The sequence below is a fragment of the Rattus norvegicus genome, chromosome 14 (genome assembly GCF_036323735.1).
Source record: "Rattus norvegicus strain BN/NHsdMcwi chromosome 14, GRCr8, whole genome shotgun sequence".
Lineage (NCBI taxonomy): Eukaryota > Metazoa > Chordata > Mammalia > Rodentia > Muridae > Rattus > Rattus norvegicus.
The window spans coordinates 31,695,930-31,711,076 of NC_086032.1; the positions used below are offsets into that span (position 1 = coordinate 31,695,930).

Here is a 15,147-nt window from a genome sequence, read left to right on the forward strand (position 1 = left end):
TGGTTGGGGTCTCACCGCGGCAGGAGGAACAGTATTAAAGGGTCGCACGCAGCCTTAGGAAGGTTGAGAAGCACTGCTTTATTCACACACTTACGTTCATGGTGGTTATTTCAAAGACACATCTGTATGAAATGAAGAAGGCCATATGGGGAGCAAGGGGTATCTTCATATACAACACTAGCCAGCTACCAACCTCTGTCCACATGTTGCTTAAGGGTTTACGTTATTCCTGCTAACAGCGTTCAGGGTAATTTTCCACACCACAGGCTGGAAATCCAAGCTAAGCGAGGTGAGCCGCTTTGCATGGCATTGTCCAGAGAGTCAGTGGCGAGACAAGATTTGAACCAGGCCTCCTTGTCCGGAAACCACTCTCCACTATCCTGAGTCTCAGACCGGCCTCACAGCTCGCACCACAGATGCAGGTGAGCGCTGGGGTTGGAACCTGCGTTGGAGGCTCCAGTTTTTCACTTCCTGGCCGTGAGACTTGGGGGCAAGTTCCGTACTAGTTTTAGCTTCTGTCCTCTTGTCCAAGACAATGGGACCAATCACACTAAGGACTTGTAAGTTAGACACCACGCTATTATTTACCATAATGCCTGACAGACACAAAGTCTCTCCAAACCATTAGCCATTGAAGTGCTGGTTAGGATCAAGTCAATTAAAGCAATAGGTGGTTTTGTTTTGACCTGTGAGTGACATTTCTCAATTCTTATAGAGCCAAGGAAGCAGAGATAGAAGTGTGCAAGACACGTGAGGTGGACGGAAGGAGGAATCCGGAGGAATGTCAGGAAATGTGTAGTGCAGAGAAACATTAAGGAGATTAAATTATTTTTGGAGCAATGCAGACATAAATTGTTTTGTTAATACCATTAAGTCCATTCTAGGTCATATCAGATCTCACCAGCGTGGGAAAGTGTTTGGGGTTGAAAAGAATAGTGTCTGCCATGCAGAAGTGATGGCACTTATATAGAATAAAAGGAGGGATCCAAGGACGGCAAGAAAGGGCTTTCCCCTTCTGCTGGACAGCTAGAACCAACTCTCCCCAGTAGACACTGAATTCAGAAGGTGAGGCACAAAGGCCCCAGGGTGAAGGCCAGATTTTTGTTCAGTGGCATTATTTGCTGACAATGACCCTGGAGGCCCCTTCAAGGATCAGGAATCTGGTAGCCTTTGGAAGGTGACAGCCAAGGTTAGGTCCCTTATGCTGAGTTATGTTTAGCATGCCGTAGGCACTAAGGCTTGGTGGCATTGCACATTTAAAAAGATTTATTCATTTTTACTTGACCTGAATGAGTGTTTTGTCTGCATGTATATCTGTGTCCCACAGTGGCCAGAAGATGGCATCAGATCCCCCTAGAACTAGAGATATAGAGGGCTGTTAACTGCCATGCGGGTGCTGAGAATCAAACTTGGGTCCTCTGCAAGAACAACAAGAGCTCTTAAGCACCGAGACACTCCTCCATTTACACCTTACAGTTTAAAAAACATAAATGGTATGACAGCCAGAGCTATGTAGAGAAGCCCTGTCTCAAGAACTCAAAAATAAAAATAATTTCTTGGGGTATTCAGTTCAGTAAAAGGCTCTTGGTCAGCATGCACGAGGCTCCAGGTTCCATCCCCAGCACTGCATAAATCAAAAAATTAATAAAATTAAAACCCATGTTCACCTAATAGGCTGCCCTTTGTCTTCCTGCACCCATCATGTACCCTACTGAAGTATGACAGGAGTTAGGCAAGTGAGGCCGTTCACAACATCTAGTTCATGACATCCAGCTCACGACATCCAGTTCACGACATCCAGTTCATGACATCTCTAGTTCACGACATCTAACTGAATTGTATCCAACCCGCCTGAGTTATTTTGAGAATATTTTATATTAACTTGAAACGAGAAGGTTATCTGGGGGAAAGTTGCACTGGCTGTCCTCAGGGCTCCTGCCTATGCAGTGGGAAGCAGATGCTGTTCTCGTTTGTCTGAAAGAAGAGCCTGCGTCGAGTAAGAATTCTCCAGTGGGATCCCATCCCCCATCCCTGGAAACATTGGGTGCTACTTTGATGCCTCCTCCTGTTCCTCAGATGACCCACGCAAAAACCGCACCACACTTATCTGTCACGGAAAACACCACGTTCAGAATCCTCAGTCTCTGGAGCACTGTGTGTGTCACCCATGCTAACGCTGAGCCAGATATTGTGTGTGTGTGTGTGTGTGTGTGTGTGTGTGTGTGTGTGTGTGTGTACATAGCTTAGTGCTGCCCTCAACCAGAGAAGATTCTCTTCAGTGCTCAGTAGTTATGCAGAGATTCCCTAAAGATTTATTTTTATGTATATGAGTACACCGTAGCTGTCTTCAGACACACCAGAAGAGGGCATCGGATCCCATTACAGATGGTTGTGAGCCACCATGTGGTTGCTGGGAGTTGAACTCAGGACCTCTGGAAGAGCAGCCAGTGCTCTTAACCACTGAGGCATCTCTCCAGCCCAATGCAGAGATTTCTAACTGGATAAAAAGCTACATTGAATACTCAGTTCCCCCTGAACCTTAAGGCTCAGGAAACAATGAGGAAGAAGAGGCAGAAGGAATATAAGAGCCAGAATATGGGGAAGAGTGCCGTGACGTGCTCTCTTCTGGATACGAGGCCACGACACTTACCAACTGCAGCTATGGGGCTGTGATTACCCACAGAAGAGCAAGTCGACATGATCAGTCAACATTCCAACAGGCAGCGGCAGGATTTAGTGAGTTGTTAACAGAGAGACAGCAAAAGACATATAGAGGGAGAGATAGAGAAGAGAGAGCAGAGACTCACAAAGACAGAGACAGAGAGGGACAGAGGCCAGACATGAAGCAGGAGGGCGTGTGCTGAGGGTGCCTGGGGGAAGTAGGAGAGAGGGTGTGGGGGATCAAGATACATTGCTCCCATGCATGAACTTGTCACATGTATGAATAAATAAAAGATAGCCTACTGAAAACAACACTATCCACACCTGCTATAACTCTTGGTTTATGAGACAGAGAGCAGGCCCTGAGCAGTAAGGTCTTGAGCCACACTTCCTGCACAACCCCCATGGAGGACAATAGCCACACAGCACAAAGCTTGGATTACCTGGAATGTCCTTGTCCTACTGTAATGCAACCCTTCCCTTTCACGGTCAGCCAAGTTTATTCAAACATAGATTCGGGAAAAGGACGTAAGAGGGTCTGCTCTAATGCACCCTGTTGCTTTCAACACAGAACCTCAGAAACCATGACACAGTAGAGGGCACACCCTTGTCGAAAACCTTACAGAGCCACGGAATCAGAAGCAAAAGGCGTAAGATGGCATCTTTGTCTTCCCCTTGCTTCCCGATTTCAGAGAGCAAGCCTTTCCTTCACCTTCTACACACTTACCTCCTGTAATGACTCAAGCTTAACATTTCCTGGTCAAGATGCAAGATTCGTGGTCAGCTATCTAAGCAGAGGCACTGAGTGGTGGATGGCGGGCGTATACGTGGCCCACATGAGTCCAGAAGGTGTTTTATGTTATAATCAAACTTCTACAGAGGAGTGTGATCTCCAGGTAAGGCGCAGGCACCGTTGGGTTGACTTTTGACAGGGTTCCAATTCCAGTAAGGAGAAAACAGCCCCTGGAATATCCAACCCAGTATTCTGCCCCTGACAGTTGCTCTGAGGGGTGCTGCTCAAACAGGATGACTGACCCCATGTTACTGTGGGACCTGTCTTCCAGGAGTTGTGTGATGGCTGGCTGCATTTACAATCACTTCAGGCCCAAGGGCCCATGTCCCTCTCTTAAACTACATCGATGAGAAAGAAAGAATAGGAGAGTGATTGGCTGAGTGTACACCTGTGTAGTTTAGCTTCAGGTCAGAGGGTGTGGCATCTCGAGGAAGTTTCCTCTCCCCTCTGGACAACAGAACTCCAGCTCTGGCTGAGTGCTGAGGTAGGCGATCACAGCCCTAGGGAGACTGCAGTGGTTTCTGTCTCTCCTCTTCATCGGTAGCCACCTAGGTCAAAGGCCTAAGGGTGCTTCTTGGCATAACAGATTAAGGCACGGAACACCCCAGAGCCTGTATTTTGCCTGATTTTTCTTGAAGCAAATAAAGCGACTTTATGTAAGCCAGAAAATAAAGTTGCCCATGATCCCTAGTGCGAATTGCTTGTTAAATCCACCAATTCTATATAAAGCAGTAAGTGGCTTCAAGTTGGAGAGAAGTTATAGGGCCAGTGGTGGCGTTAGGCATTCTGTTCCTGTACCTGACTTCAGGAAGCAGGTCCATTCATGACAGTGACTCCTCCTGACTGTCAGAGTTACAAACCAGATAGTACTTCTCAAAATAGTTCTGCCCTAGTAATTCTGAAGGATTAATTGAAGTCAGTGCACGTAGTGGCTATTCCTGGTTGTCAACTTGACTATATCTGGAATGAACTACAGTCCAGAATTGTAGGGCTCACCTGTGATCTTGATCCTGAGGCTGGGAGATACAACTTTCTGACCTGGATCTTGGCATGGAGATCTTGAGACACAGTGGCTATGGATCCCAGGAGACTAAGGCAAAGAGATCTCTGAGTCATCTGGGACAAAGCAAGTCCCAGATCCAGGCATGGTGGTACACACCTTTAATATGGGACACACCTTCTACTGGAGACCTACATAAGGACTTGGAAGAAGGAAGAGTCTCTCTTTTTAGCCTGCCTGCCTTGTGGGACTGAGAAAATGCTAGATCCTTGGACTTCCATTCACAGCTGCTGCTGACCATTGTTGGGAAGTTGGACTACAGACTAAGTCATCAACAAATCCCCTTACTATACAGAGACTACCCATAAGTTCTGTGACTCCAGAGAACCCTGACGAATACAGTGCAGAAAACCATTACCATTTTACACTGAAGAGAGGTGCCCAAAAGACAAATGGAAGTGCCACGAGCTTTGGTCCAGAAAATCAGCAAACACTGAATTGGGGGCGGGGCGTGTTGCATAATGAAATCTATTATAAATGTAAGACTCGGGACAACTTTCCATGGACTGAGAGATTACTCTGCATAGACTTTCTAAAGTCATTAAAATTTCCAGCAAAGCAAGTCCAGCAGTAACAGGCAGACAGTTCTCTCGTCTAAATTCAGATTTGTCCACTCAGCAATTATTACTGCCTTCCCACAGTGAGAAAAATGTTCCAGAGAGGATGAAGATGGCCTTGGACCAGAAAGGCAGTGTCTGCTCTGTGAGAACGGGGCTGTTACTTCAAGAGGGGACTATTATCTCCAGATGAAGAAAGCTGTCTGGCTGAAAGGTAATGAATTAATTGGTCTTGAAGAGTGGATTAAAACAAGGAATATTCGGAAGCCAGGGGAAAGTGTCTTTGGGTGATGAACACAGAAAACGGAGGTTAGAAAAGGCAGGGAGGGAATCCGGAAGCAGGGAAGACTGCCTGGGCAGGAGAACTCAGGGCTGGACTCCTGAGGCATGGAATAGCTAGCATCCAGACTTGATTTACAGAAGGCCGTAACATGGACGTGAGGGATTGGTGAGCAGGCACTGTGTTTGGACTGTGTCAGGACAGACAGCACGGCCCCAACTGGGGGTCTCGGAGGCATCATGCTAAGTAGTCTACAGCTAAACGCACACTAGGCTTTCTCGAACATGCAGTGACCTTCAGGACATGGCACCAGAAGCTACTCAGACTCTAGAAATCCATGAATCGTTCCTGGGCCTCGCCATCCCTGCCAGCATGTGAACACTACGCTCAGTTTTGAAGAAACCATCATTGTATGGATACTGAAGGGAGCGAGGCTACCTCCTTCATTCTCTATTCTTTGGCTTCAAAACAATGGTCTAAAGTTCCCACAATTTGCCCTCATCTACGGCCATACCATGCTAGATCTCAGAAGCTAAGTTCCCATAATTGGTCATCTCCGAGTCTCCAGGATGTCCTCATCTTCCCAGAAGACAAGATGGCTTCTAGGCCGGCAAAAGTAAAGCGAAGCATCTGAAAGACTCATGACCGACTTAAGTATGTTTAAAGAACAGGCAAAAGTCAAATGTGTCCTCAAAGGATTACAATTATCCCTATACATTTAATTGGAGTAATTCTGAATTCATATCCAGAAATACCGTACGAGCGAACTTTTACATCTCACACATCCTTCCAATACAAACTATTTTTTGTAACAACTCCCTTCACTGTTTTTATCTTTCTACATTCTGGGGTTACAGGGATATTCATTTTTCTTATTTTCCCCTCATTGTTGACCATGTTTTTACTTTCTGTACGTCTTTCAGCCATCCTATTGGATTATCTGCTCCTTAAATGATTAATTTCTCAGGGCCCTCCTTCCTTCTCTGCTCCTTATTCATGAATTCAGTGCAGTCTTCCCATGTCTTGGAGGATTTAGCTCCACGCTCTTTGAAGATTTCTTCTGCTCTCTGCATTCCGATTCCTTTGAGCTCCTTTTCTGTTTCTCTCTGGCTTCAGCCTCCTGTGCCGGATGCTTTCATCAAAAGCTTCACAATGCTTGGTTGGTCATTCATATTTAATAGCCAGTCACCAAGAATCTGATTTTAAGCTAATGCATGGTATGGCTTGGTAGATTTCATCAGAGAGAGTTTGGGTAACAAGCCAAGAATCATTTAAAAAAATTTTTTTAATAAGAAAAGTTTTTGGTTTGGTTTAGACAGGGTCACTATGTAGCCCAGGTTGGTCTCAAACTGTTTCACTATGTAGCCCAGGCTAGTCTCAAACTGTTTTACTATGTAGTTCAGGCAGGCCTAGAATTTGCAGTCTTCCTCAGCATCCCAAGTGGTAGGATTCCAGGTATCACTACACCAAACCCACCTCTGCCTCACACTTCTTAGTGTTTGTTCACACGCTGAGCTGCTACAACAAACAAATCAACTAACTAGTCAGCTCTTTATTTCTATTTTAACAGCACGTAAGTTGATGAACAGTACGGGACATTTAGACCTAGAAGTTCCTTCATTCTTAGCAAGTACTTCTTTCTTCCTCTCTCTCCCTTCCTCCTTTTCTCACTCCCTCCTCCCCCCACCCTCTCTCTCTCTCTCTCTCTCTCTCTCACACACACACACACCCTTCCCTTCTTTCCTTCTCTTCTCCCTTCCTTGTCTATGGGCATGATTGTGTGTGTGTGTGTGTGTGTGTGTGTGTGTGTGTGTGTGTGTGTGTGTGTGTGTGCTGTGTGTTTGCTCATATATCCAGAGGTCAACCTAAGGAATTCTTCGTCTGGTGTTTTCATTGGCCAGAGCTTGCTGAATACAGCATCCATGGGACCCAGGGATCCATACATCTCTGCCCACCTATCAGGTTTGTGTGTGTGTGTGTGTGTGTGTGTGTGTTAGTGTGTGAGAACTCAGGAACTCATGTTTGCAGAGTAAGCACTTCGATGACTGAGATGCCCCCACCCTCCAGCCCACGTTTTGATTTGATACTGTGGATATATGCTGATTGGTTTTTTTCCTTTTTTTTTTTTTTTTTTTTTTTCCGGAGCTGGGGACTGAACCCAGGGCCTTGCGCTCGCTAGGCAAGCGCTCTACCGCTGAGCTAAATCCACAACCCCCCTGCTGATTGGTTTTTAACAACGTGATCCGTGATCCGATCTTAGACATATCTGGGAGGAGGAAATGATTAGGAATTGAGAAAAGGCCTCCATAAGACTGGCCTGTGGCAAGCAAGGGTACTGTCTTGGTTGGTGATTGATGTAAAAGGGTGATCACCGTGGGTGGTGCCATCCCTGGGCTGGTGGTCCTGGGTTGTATTAAGAAAGCAAGCTGAGCAAGCCGTAGGGAGCAAGCCAATCAGAAGCACTCCTCCACAGCCTCTGCTTCCGTTTCTGCCTCCAGGTTCCTGCCTTGACTTCCCTTCTTAATGGACCATCAGGAGGACATGCAGGCTAAGATCTTTCTTCCCGAGTGCTTTTGGTCATGACCTTTTATCACAGCAATGGAAACTCAAGACAGGATGGAACCCAGAATTGCGCTATGTGCTCAGTAACTTCCACTCTGTTGCTCCAGGGTTCTAAGGTGTTGTCCTTGTCCCTGAGCTTGAGCTGCCTCTTCAGCATCAACACATGCAGCCATGGAAGTGAGGGAAATACAGGGACAGGACACTTCTTCTCCAAGAGATTACAGACTTGGCTCTCTGGGAAGGCAGGGGGGTGTCTGGAAAGAGAGTCTCTGTCTAGGCAACTGTGCTCTTTGCCAGATGTGAGGGAATTGGAGTAGTCAAAAGAGGAGTAAAGGGAGACCGGACATTGGAGAGCTTTGGAGACCTCTCTAAACTTGGTACTTTCAAATGTCAGCATTCCAGCTTTTCCAGGTTTTTGAAGGCGGTCTCCCACCATCTTGCCCCACTTGCTAAGGTGTTGGGAGTCACTGTGCTGTGTGCTGCTTATCCCAAGGCTCCTAGCTTGAGTCTCAGTCTGGCTGCCCGCTGATTCTGTTTCTCCAGAGAACAGGCTTCACAGTTCACATGGTTCAGAGGTCTGGTTAGCCATCTGGGGCAGAGAAATGGGCCCAACAGACCTTTGGATATAACCCCCCCAAATACCCATCCACAGTTTCCATATATTCTGGGCCTCTGTGCTTCTTGTGATCTTATTCCTGGGACTTTTAGGGGATCTTGGGGTGCTGTAGAAACTTGGCCTGACTCTTGTGCTCAGGCACAGTTCCTTTGATACTTTTTAACCCACAGATTCTAGTCAGGGTTGTACAAATTTTCTCAGGCATGGTTCCTTTGATACTTTTTAACCCACAGATTCTAGTCAGGGTTGTACAAATTTTCTCAGGCATGGTTCCTTTGATACTTTTTAACCCAAGGCAGGGTTGCACACATCTACTGGACTCACAAAAGACACAGTTTCTGTCTCTGTTCCTGCCCTCTGTTGTTTAGGAGAGACTAAGACAGAGGAAAAAATGAAAACAGCTTTGCTCCAGAACGGGAAGTTCAAGATCTGTGTTCGATGCTCTCATGGGAAAATCTCAAGCCACAAATATCCATTTGCTTAAAATAAGAACGGTTTTTATTTCCATTCATCCTGTGGATGTATACTCCTGATCTCCGCAAAGTAACCACTAATTGTATTTCATCTGAAGTGGTCCTTAAAAAGCTTGTTGGCCATGATATCCAAGCTCACAGTTGTGAAGCCAACCCCCACAATCGCTCACTAAATGTATATTAAATTACTCCACTTCCTTTCAAAGGACCTTCACGAGTCCTCTAATTGTGAAGCAATAGTTTCAAGGTATTGTTGTCTTTATCTATAGTTTAAAATAACCTAGAGAAAGCCTTCTAATAAAAAAATGTTTAAGAACTTAATGTAAGGTACTTCTTTATTCCAAAAGACAAACTATCTCGTTTAGGAACAAAACTTGCTTTACGTATTGACATGGGAAAAGGCTGGGTTCCTTCCCATGTCCTACTTTCTCTCATGGTAGGTCATATGTACCACCACTGTTTGGATCTGAAATGTTTCCCTTGTGTTAATGGTTGAACCCTAACCCTGACACTGCTGGTAGGCTATGCCTTGTGGGAAGCCTTTCACGCTGTTGGAGACATGCCCTTGAAGGGGACTGTGGGACCCGGTCTCTCTCTGTTTCATTTCCTGACTACGACAGGAAGAGTTTTGTTCCACAGCACACATTAGGCACGATGTGACTCCATAGGGTCAAGGCTACAAGGCCAACTGACCGTGGACAGAGAACATCTTAACACTGTGAGCCAAAACACACCTTTACTCTTTCAGTCAGTGATTCCAGCACTTCCTTAGCAATGGAACTTGACTGAGGTGCGCGGAACACTCTAGCTTCTTCCGTGCCCAGCTGCTTCTCCTCTGTCTGTAAACCATCTCAGCTGTTGACTCATTCAAGAAAACCTCTCTTGCCGGTCCCCCGGCAAGATACTTCCAAAGGCTGATCTGCCGATGCCCCTGTGTGTTTCCGTAACACCCGGATCTATTCTAAGCACATTCACTAGATGTCATAATCATCGGTTATTTGCCAGCATCCATGTGCTCCTGGAGGGCGAGGTCCACATCTTGTCTTGAAATTCCTATCACATCAAAGCACAAAAGCCCTACCAGGAGCAGCCACACCGGAGAGAAGAGGCAGGGAGGAGTCTACAGGCACCGTGGACCACAGTTTGCTGCCCTTCGTATAAGTCAACCAGACACAGGCGGGGAAAGGCCACCGCTGGGATGAGGGCTTAGACTTAGCCTGAACCGCTAACCGACAACGAGAGTTCCTTCATTGTTTTCAGCAGTGAGGATGGGTCCTTCACTGCTTCCTACACTGCAGCTACCAGGTTGCCGGCCACCTGCAGAATGAGATGTCCCCACCTGCAGAATGAGATGTCCCCACCTGCAGAATGAGATGTCCCCACCTGCAGCCATAGCGACCAGGCAAGCGAACTTTAACCATAACTGCACTGACAAACACCCAGGTGTAGGAATATGCTTCAGGGATGTAGAGAAGCAGCTTGAAGGAGCAGGAGCCACACCCAACAGCATTTTGTTACACTTTAAGGATTAGGCATGAGGCTGTGTAGAGAAGAGCACTCCTCCCCCAGCCTTGCTTTTTAAAACTCTGACTGGACCCCCAGGACAAAGAGGGGTGCAAAATCGAGACGAAGGTTCGGAGTTTATTCCGGTCAAGTTTTCTATCTTGAGACACCTGCCTCTCCCCAGTTTCAATTCGTGTCAGATGCCGCCCTGCCTCTACCAGCCACCATATGCCACAGTGGCTCCGTGGTATGTCCCATTCCTGGTCCTTTCTGTGGCCGGATCGGATGTCCTTTGTAGGTCATGATTTACCATAAGGAATCTATGACACCATTTGGGATAAGGAAGTATCTACATATTTAATACATGGATACTTTACCTTATAACTCTATTCTCGGAGCCTAATAACATATGCCTGGATCATGATAGATGAATAATTAAAAAATAAATGAAATGGGGTTGGGGATTCAGCTCAGTGGTAGAGCGCTTGCCTACCAAGCGCAAGGCCCTGGGTTCGGTCCTCAGCTCCGAAAAAAAGAAAAAAGAAAAACAAAAAGAAAAAAAAATAAATGAAATTAAATGTCCTGAAAGCTCAGGGCTTTTAGGAAACGTCTGTAGTAAGTCCGTAAGTTTAGTAATCCATGATTTTCATCTGACTTACTTCACACGGAATCATGTAGACAAAACACATGTCCACATGTACAGGTTTTGGTTCTGCTTTGAGTCAGGGTTTAACTATGTAGTCCTTGCTGGCCTGGCACTCACTGTGTAGACCAGTGGCTCTCAACCTCCCTAGTTGCAGCCCATTTACAGCTATAATTCAAGACTGTAAGTTCTGAGGTATCTGTAAGATAGAATTTGTTACTGTAGGCTGTTTTTTTTTTTTTTTTTTTTTTTTTTTTTTTTTTTTTTTTTTTTTTCGGAGCTGGGGACCGAACCCAGGGCCTTGCACTTGCTAGGCAAGCGCTCTACCACTGAGCTAAATCCCCAACCCTGTAGGCTGGTATTCTTAACACAGCAGGCAACTGGGGACAGCAGTAGGTCGCAGGCTGTTTTGAAGACAAGTGTTAATTGACTCTCATGGTGGCCGATTTTAGTCTCACAGAGGTTGTTTTTTTAAAATTTATTTATTGATTGATTTTACATACCAATATCAGACCCTACCCCTTCCAGTACCCAGGTTAATTTTTTTAATTGCCCTACAGACTTTCCTTCAGGCATTCTTAAAAAAGATTTATTTTATGTATGTGAGCACACTGTAGCTGTCTTCAGACACACATCAGAAGAGGGCATCAGATCCCATTACAGATGGTTGTGAGCCACCATGTGGTTGCTGGGATTTGAACTCAGGACCTCTGGAAGAGCAGTCAGTGCTCTTAACCGCTGAGCCACCTCTCCAGTCCCCAAGTTGATTTTTGTTTTTGTATCTAACAACATTTATCTTATTTATACATATATAGAATGTGCTATTTATTCATCTTTTAAAAGTGAATAGACGGCCAGTTTCCTCCGGGTTTAGCACTGCTTAAATGCATTTATAAACCAGCTAAGTCATTGTCCATTTCAACTTAACCGAAGATGAAGGGGGTTGGGATGTCTTGTCCTTGTTGTTCTTAGATAAAAATGGATCTGGTGGTAGCATTATACACTAGAGATCCATTTTCCCATCTGTAAGTCACGCATGATGACATCTGTGTCACAAGGGTCCATGGGATGGGTAGCTGTTCATTTCCTCGCCTGGTAAACCATGGGTTCTGGAACATCTTCACAGAGCTCGCATTCATTTAATGAAATATGGATCTAGGCTGAAAATGTTTCTGGGTTTTTTTTTTTGGTTCTTTTTTTTGGAGCTGGGGACCGAACCCAGGGCCTTGCGCTTTCTAGGCAAGCGCTCTACCACTGAGCTAAATCCCCAACCCCATGTTTCTGTTTTTTTAAGGGTTTATTTATTTATGTAATGTATGAGTACACTGTGGCTGCCTTCAGACACACCAGAAGAGGGCATCAGATCTCATTACAGATGGTTGTGAGCCACCATGTGGTCGCTGGGAATTGAACTCAGGACCTCTGGAAGAGCAGTCAGTGCTCTTAACCTCTCAGCCGTCTCTCCAGCCCCATGTTTCTGTTTTATAAAGTTCATACAAAGCAACTCTTCTTATAAAGAATTTCTCAAGAGATCACAGCATTGAAAATATGAAAATTTAAAACCAGTAGGGACTATATGATCTCTCTGCAAAGGAGAAGACTGTAGCTGTCTTTCCGTTTTCCCTCTACCCTGCTTCATCCCCACTCACCTCCCTGTTGTAAGGAACCCCACCTCTTCACTGTGTCCTCTTTCCTCTGCCCCTGAGAAGGACAGGATGCCAAAATGAGACAGGCTGCAAGCCCAAAGGGAATGCCTCCCTTTACCTATGAGACGACAGTGGTTCTCAACCTGTGGGTAGCAGTTCCTTGAGGGCTCAAATGACCTTTTCATGGGGCTCGTGCACTGGGTAGCTTACATATCAGGTATTTGCACTTTGACCCACAACAGTAGCAAAGTTGAAGCTATGAAGCAGTAGTGAAAAGAACTTTATGGTTGGTGGTCACCACACTACGGGGAACTGTATTAACAGGCCACAGCATTAGGAAGGTTGAGAACCACTGTGTTAGAGCACCAGGTTAGAAAGACTGTGCATGAACAAAAGCCTCCCCTTAGACCCCTGCCTTCCCAAGGAGGAATCAACTTAGGCCACTGTGGGATTTGGGATGTGCAACCCCCCCACCCGTCCCCCAAATATGGCGTGCTGGCCTGCTCCCTGACTGTCTCCTCGGAAGCAAGACCTTGAGACGTACACTTCCTTTGTCCAGAAGAGAGGAATCTGCTTAGCACTGAAGGCCCAGGGACACGGAGAAACATTGTCAAGTTCTTCCCATTTACCACCAAGAGATCACACTCTCTCCATTCATGTCCCCTCATGCCCGTCCTCCTCCTCCTCAAACTACACAGACATCACTGGTCCTGTGCCTTTGGATCTTCATCTCCTCATGAAGTCTCTCAATCCATGTAAAGGCTTCTGTTGGACTCAAATGCAAATCTATTTCTTATTATAGGCTCCTTGGCTATGAACTAAAAGAAGGCCAAGAGAAGAACGCTCTCTTCCCTCACAACACAGACAATAATGGCTCATCTCTCCACATCCGGTACAACATGTAGTACAAGAAGAAATAAAGGCAGATTTGTAGTGTGAAACCAAAATCCTGGACTCCTTACCTTAAACTACTTTTTACATCGCCTTTGTGATCCATCCCTTGTCTCATTTTTCACTCTGGAGTCCACCTCATAATTAATCACCTTTAGTCCTTTCTAAAGCCCAAGGGGACTTTCACCGAGGTAGGTCGGGTACGGCCCACAATCTTGATGATCAGCTCAGTTGCCCTGCCCTTGGCAGCCTCACAGCCTCCTCTGTCAATAAGCCCTGATGGCTTCCGCTCAGTCTTCCCAACATGCCCTTTTTTTGTGCCTTCGCTTCCTCATTGCAAATCTTTGCTCCTGCCTGATACCTTCCGATCACACACGAGGTGAACTATTGGTTCCTACATTAAGTTTAAACAGTCACTACATAGTTAGTGGGTTTTTTTTTTTTTTTGTTTTGTTCTGTTTTTGTTTGTTTTTGCAAAACAGGCTTTCCCTGATAACACTGCTGGCTGCTGGGAAACTTGATTTGTAGATCAGGTTGGCCTTAAACTCAATCTACCCTGCCTCTGTCTCCGGAGTGCAGGAGACTAAAGGCATGTACCACCACTCCCAGCTAGTTGACGCCTTCCTTTACCCTGTGCTTTCGTTATCTGACTACTACCGTATTTATTTCAGTGACTGTTTAATATCTATATTAGCAAACGAAATGCTCTATAAAGAGCAAAGCCCATTGTAGATACCACTGTTGCGGTTTGGACAGAGCCCCTCCCGATCTCTAAAGAAGACCCACGCCTTGAAAGCTGGGCCCCGAGCTGAGCTCGTGGTGGTGTTGAGAAGTGGTTGCATCATGAGAGCCTGCATGAGGTTATTCCATTGAAGAAGTCAACTGAATGGGTTGTTAGGAGGAGGGGCCTAGTGAGAAGCAGATTACCGAGGGCGTGCTTTTCGAGTGTCCTTGGGTCTTCCTGGTAATGATAAGGCAAGCATCTTACCTCCACCATGCTCTTCCAAAAGGAGTCACAGCAGTTTGTGATTTCTTCCCAATCCCCACCACCACCTGGTGGGTGTGGTCTCGGTGGTACACACTTCCATATATTTAGGGCAGAAACACCCGTCACAGGATGGCTGTTCTTTATCTGTCTCCCTTCTAACTTTTCTTGTGCCACACTTTATAGCACAAAAGTTTTAAATTATGTCTGGCTAAATCTATTGGGGTCCCCCACCCCCATTCCTTTATGGTTGTTTAGACCCTGGCTTTAAAAGTTGGATGTGCTGTCAGTAACTGGCATTTGTGGGCACATGACCTTCAATTCGTACTTTGGGGTCAGTCTCCAAGGAGACTGTATACTCGTGTGATCTAGACAATTTGCCTGATGCCTTCACCCAGAGGGATCAATTTCATTTCTCAATGAGCTGAGCCTTCCTGAGCCGGCAGCATCAGACAGTGTGATAATCCCACTCCTGCT

General features: G+C 45.9%; 1 protein-coding gene and 1 long non-coding RNA gene across 5 annotated transcripts in view; one reads left to right on the plus strand and one right to left on the minus strand.

Moving 5' to 3' along the window:
* Positions 1–15,147, minus strand: part of Cracd (capping protein inhibiting regulator of actin dynamics) — a 236,064-nt gene that overhangs the window by 57,602 nt on the left and 163,315 nt on the right. The window lies entirely within an intron of this gene.
* LOC120096736 (uncharacterized) overlaps positions 1–15,147 on the plus strand; it is a 45,667-nt gene that overhangs the window by 28,063 nt on the left and 2,457 nt on the right. For all 4 annotated transcript variants that reach the window (XR_005493574.2, XR_010057689.1, XR_010057691.1 and 1 more), the window contains one exon: positions 267–5,285. This is a non-coding gene — a long non-coding RNA (uncharacterized LOC120096736). The remainder of the gene's footprint in view (positions 1–266; positions 5,286–15,147) is intronic.